The 6,161-nt window shown below is 38.3% G+C and overlaps 1 pseudogene; it reads right to left on the bottom strand.

Moving 5' to 3' along the window:
* Positions 1–1,287: 1,287 nt before the first annotated feature.
* LOC114036721 lies at positions 1,288–5,226 on the bottom strand (annotated as a pseudogene).
* Positions 5,227–6,161: the final 935 nt, after the last annotated feature.

Below are 6,161 nucleotides of genomic sequence, written 5' to 3'. Positions count from 1 at the left end.
ACACATATTCTCATTGTTTGAGTGGGATGTACTTGAAGTTCAGTCTACAGAATCCAGCTCATCAATTCTCAACATTCATAGTAAGATCTAGGAGGGTTCCTGATAATGATGGATGACTTCAGAAAGCATTTCAAAAATACTACTTAATGATATTGTCACAGAATCGATCTAATGTAGAGTGGTTGTGCCTAAGAAAATTAGAAATATTAAGAATGTATGTTGGCTGTGGATTTTGAAAAAAAGATACACTGTAGTTTTCAAGATGCCCTGGATTTGTCTGCTAGTCAATAAGTGGCTTTCATTCTTGGACTTGTGCAGTGGATATTGTCAGATTTCTATGTGTGAGGAAGATGAGTGTCTATTGGGTCTTCAAGGAAGACTAGCACCTCTGGTGGGAGGGCTTGCTGATCCCTTTCCAGGGATGCTCATCCACCTTTGGTGTCTACCTGGCACTCAACTCTCACCTGTGGCTTCAAAAAGCTGCAGCATGTGCAGCAGCCATGCCCTAGTAAACCACCTTGGTAGACAGACTATACCAGGTTGAACGTAACAGATGGGTCTTAAACCTATTGGTTAATTAAAGGGTATCTACCCCAAGCATGTGAAGAGTTCCCCAGGCTGGAAGGACCAAATGAGAAAAAAAATTGTTCCAATGACCATAACTGAGGCTGAAGCAGTCACTGTGGAGGAACACAATAAAGACACTAAGGTCATCCACTGCATTTCAGGCCATCACCAGTCATCTTGACTTTTGTCTTGCTTTGATGACTTTGGAAGACTCTTCCAAAAGACTTTGATGACTCCGGAAGAGAGAGTAAGGCTGACAACTTTGTGTATCTCTGTCTCTCTTAAATCCAATTCATTCACGAGTCAAGTCATCATCCTATAATGTCATCGGTCCTCTTTGAAAATGAAGGCTAAACAATGAGAAAGTAGGAGCAACAGAATCAAAAGATTGCTTTCATCTGTCTAATTGGAGTTTTACCAGTTTGAGCATATGGTGCAAGGCATCTCAGTGATACAAGCCACTTTCCGGCTAATGGAGCAAATAGTTGGAATGGTGTGACTGAAATTGTTAGTGTACCTAGATGACTTTATAATCTTTAATAAGAGACTGGAGAACATAAGCATCAGATGCTATCCAGAGCATACCACTCAAACGCCACTAATGCTTGCCCTAATGACTTTGTACATACAAGTCAAGAAAGACCTAGATTTTGCTAGCTGAAGATGGCTACTTATTTTTTATATGAACTATTTATTAATAGACAAGGCCAGTGAAGTTGTTTACTTCTTCTTGGACGCACCCACAGCGCGACCCCTGCAGCCTATAGTCTTGGTGTGCTGGCCTCAGACCTGGAAACCCAAGAAGTGCCAAAGCCCACAATATGCCCAAATCTTCTTCAGTTGCTCCAGATCTTCATGCAGTTTATTGTCCAGACCATTGGTCACAACCTGGATATATTTTCCATCCTTTACATCCTTCTGCCTGTTATGGAACCAGTCTGGAATCATGTATTGCCGGGTATTCTGCATGATGGTGATCATATGTTCCACCTTATCTTCAGTGAGCTCACCAGACCTCTTGGTGAGGTCAATGTCTGCTTTCCTCAGTATCATATGAGCATATCTTCAACCCACACCCTTGATGACTCTGATGGTAAAAGCTATTTTCCACTGTCCATCAATGTTGGTGTTGAGCACTCTGAAAATAGGCTGGAACTTCTCAGGGATTACAAGAGATATGGCTGCCACAGTGGTGTGAGAGACTTCTCTGGAAGAGAAGATGGCTACTTATGTCACCAACAATTGGCAAACTTTTGTCAGATGTGTACTAAGAAAAACACTATTAACTCGTTTTGTATTTAGAGAACATTAAGTACCAGCAAGACTTTGGAACTGTTATGTACTGACTTTCTACCAATGGAAGGGGACAGCCAAAACATAATGCTGACTTACCATTTCTTCAGGTATGTATGAACATACCCAACAATAAACCAGAAAGCATCTACTGTTGCCAAAATGTTGTAGGGAAAATATTTTTCAGGATATGGATTTCATTCCAGGATCCACTCTGGCCAAGGTAGAGACCTTGAGAGTAATTACTCAAGGAAATATTGGTTTTGGCAGGGCCTGGAGCTACTCTATCATCCACAAAGAGAACTGCAACCTTAAAGTTCTAACTGCATATTGTTGAATATGTCAAAAGCTTTGGAATTGAACAAAAAGCTCAGGAGTCAACATGTATCCTTCCTAGTAAAAGTGCTTAAAAATTTTATTTTTATGTGGTATTAAATAAGTACTTTTCCTTGCTATTCAACATTTGTGATGGATGTTTATTTAATCAAAAAGAGTGGGAAGGAGTTAAGAAAGTGAGTGTATGCCAAGGGATACACTTCCCCTTAAAAGGAACCTAGAAAATAGCTTTGCTCTCAGCCTACTGTAACCCTGGATAAGTAACATTTGAGGGGGTAGACAGATATAAATCTAGTTCAATATCCCTCTTGGAGATAGGTGGGGGCAGGAATAAGTTCCCAGTTATAACCCTTCTTCTACTTCCATCTGCTTAAAGTGGGAATTGTAGCAGGGGTGTAGGCCAAAGCCAAACACTGAGTTACTTCAACAGTTACTTAATTAATCTCTCTGCCTCTCTTCCTGCATTCTATCCTACACAAAATAGCCAGATCAAATAATGAATAGAAAGTTCCTTGGGGACAAAGGTTCATATTTCATTTCTTTGCATTCCCCATAGTATGTAGAAGAATGATGGTTATCTAATAGATACTCAATACAATTTTGCTAAATTGAATTGAATTGAAATTCTCACTACTGTTGTCTTCCTACATCATGTGCGTATTCTGTTAAACAAGTGTATGAGTCTTCAGGGAACTTGAAGCTCTAAAATAGCTTAGAGATCATCTAATCCAACCCTCTTATTTTGTAGATGCATAAACTGAGGTTCAGAGAATTGGTGTCACTTGGCCAAGTTGAGTAAGAATGGGGAGTGGAATGCAGGTCCACTTTTCTCCAAATCTGGTGCTCTTAGCAGTACACTATTCATGGCTGCCTCTCTAGAATTCAGAAAACTATCTTACTAGGATTTAGTAATTTCATGGCATTATATGCTACTGTACTTTGCTGATTGAAATATGTCCTTAAAATTCTAAAAAAAAAAAATATTTAACACATGCATATAAAGAATGGGTACTGAAACAGACTCCAAAACAGAAAATGGAATGACTAGAAGAAAGACAAATAATAGTATGACTATGAAAAGGATGGAAATTCTTAGAGTCAAAAATCAGAAGAAATTATAGGAGGCAAAACAAATGAACTTGACTTTATAAAAATAAAGAGGTTTTCCTCAATAAAAGACAATATATTCAAAGAAGTAAATGAAAGGAAAAGGAGAGGGAAATTGTCAGAAATACTTCCAGTAAAAATCTGATCATCAGCGTTTTATATGGCTATAACACAAATTTCTAAGAATAAGATCTATTCTCCTAAGGATATGTGATGAAAGCATATGAATAGACAATTCTCAGAAGAAGAAATACAACTTACCCATGAACATTTGAAAAACAGCTGAAATTCCCTAGTGATTAGGGAAATGCAAGCAAAAAGAACTCTGAAATACTATCTTGCACTAATAATTTGGAAAAGATGGTGAAAAACTTAATACACTTGCTACAAAGCATTTTTTCAGCTATAATCACTTTTGAATTCACCACAGCTGATAGATAATTCACCATAGCTGATAATCCCATCTTGGCTGGCTTCCATCTTTGCTAGATTAACAAGGTCACTCATGACTTCATTCCTGACTACCTAACTTCTGATAAGTCTCCTGCTCCTGGACATCTAGTGGCTCCCCATTTTGATCTTTTGAAGCTGACAAGGTTGTCTGCATCACTAATACTCCTTAATTTAAAAACAGGAAGAACAGACACAACAAAGAGAGAAGCAACATCAGAGACATGCACTCACAAATCCCACAGAGGTGGCGCTGGTGAGGAAATAAAGGTCTACAGATTCTCTCCAGCAGGGGCTTAGTATTTCCTTTATCACTTGAACATAGGCAGGAATGAAGACCAGCAAAACTCAATTTAGCTGTCCTAAATATAGCTTGATTCCACCACAGGCAAACAATAGTCCATCTCCTCACCACATATTAGCAGAAGTGACTTAACTCCAGAATTTTTGTACGTGCTCCAAATTAAAAAGTAAGGTCTTTCCATGACACATATTCTAATAACATTGTTCCCAGATTCTTCTATTTGGAAAGTTAGCAGAGCACACTGTGCATGCTCTCCCTCCATGTTTTCAGATCAGTTGTTTTTTTCTAATGAGATGTTTCACATTCTCTTCTATTTTTTCATTCTTTTGATTTTGTTTTATTATTTCTTGGTGTCTTAGAACATCATTAGCTTCCCTTTGCCCAATTCTAGTTTTCAAGGAATTATTTTCTTTTGATTCTCTATAATGTGCTTTAGAATTATAAAGTGCTATACAAGTACTTTTATTATCAAGTAGTTTCTTTTTCTCAACAAATAATCCTAGTGCCCATTTAAAAAAAATAACCCAAACTCATATCTAAATGAACCTTTTAAATTTGTTGTTTTGGGGGAGAAGATTCAGAGAAGATGGAGGAGGAGGTCAGAAAACTTTTGGCTCTCCGAAATTCCTCCATAAAATAAGACAGAATATCACCTCAGAGGAAATGTAGAGCAGCAGAATTAAACAAAAATCAGGGTAAAGCAGTTGTTCTCCTAAGACAACTTGAGAAGACCCCAGGAAAGACCAGACCTCTGAGGGCAGAGGTTGGGCCTGAACACCTCCAGGCTGACTCTGCAGAATTAACAAATAAGCCCTGGGGGTGGCTGGGGTTGGAAGACAGCCTCAGTCTTAGAAACTTTCATCTCATGAACAGTGTTGTGGTCTGAGTGCAGAGTAGGAGAAGATTGAAGGATCTTCCACTATTGTAAGATGCCAAGCACAGCTGTGCTGCCCAGACGTGTCCCAGGCTGGGCTACCTCTGCTGGGGAAAAGAAACTTGCACACACATAGTGAGTGCAGTAGAAGAGTGGCAGAGACCCTGTTGGCTGTGGACACTTGCGAGAGCAGGGTCACTGGGGGGAAGAGTGGACAGCTGTAGTTTGCAGTCACCTGAGGGACCACAGGGAGCAAAATCATTTGAAGGACAGTATGGCTGGGGGCTCTAGCCATGGCTAAGAAGTGGAGAGGAGAGCCCAAGGCTGAGCCCTGGGACAGACCTCAGAAAATAACAGTAAGAAGGACCTGAGGCCTGAGGCATCATTCCCCATATCTTGGGACTATAACTTGATTACACTAATAGCTGCTAAAAACAAAATAAAACAAAAAAATGAGTAAGCAAAGGAAAAAAAAACCCAGTCATAAATAGCTACTATGGGGATAGAGAAGATCTGGGTTCATATTCAGAGGAAGATAACAGAGCAAGAAAAAAGCCACTCTTTTTTCAATGAGAAATGTCAAATGGTCCCAAGCACAAAAAAAGTTCTTGGGAGGACTTAAAATTTTAAAAATTAAATAAGAGAGATCAAGGAAAATTTAGAAAAAAAAGAGCAATCCAAGAAAATCATGAAAATAAAATCAACTAAATTGAAATAGAGAATTAAATCTTGAGGAAGAAAATAATTCCTTGAAAACTAGAATTGGACAAAGGGAAGATAATGATGTTCTAAGAACTTTATAAGGATGAAACTTTATATTCTAATGGAGTGGGTGGATGTTTAAAGGGTGTTTTATAAAAATTAAATACAATAAAGATAATAATACTTGCACACTCTATCTCATCACACAGCAACTGGAGAAAAGATCAAGGAGAAATAATATAAGAATAGTAGGACTCTCTGAAAATTATGTTTTAAAAAAGAATTGTGATACAATATTACAAGAAATTTGCAAGGATCATTACCTTGAAGTTCTAGAGCAAGAAGGCAAACCAGAAATAGAAAAAAAATCCACTGATCACCACCTGAAAGAGATTCCAAGAGGAAAACTTACAGGAATATCATAGCCAAGTGTCAAAATTCCTAGGTTAAGGAGAAAATATTGGAAGCAACAAGAAAAAAAAATTTAAACATCATGGAGCTACAATAAGGATTACACAAGACCTAGCA

The sequence above is a fragment of the Vombatus ursinus genome, unplaced genomic scaffold, assembly GCF_900497805.2.
Source record: "Vombatus ursinus unplaced genomic scaffold, bare-nosed wombat genome assembly UNPS02009975.1, whole genome shotgun sequence".
NCBI classification, from domain to species: Eukaryota; Metazoa; Chordata; class Mammalia; order Diprotodontia; family Vombatidae; genus Vombatus; species Vombatus ursinus.
Note: the sequence above shows the minus strand (reverse complement) of the source record. Positions and strands in the feature narration are given on the sequence as shown.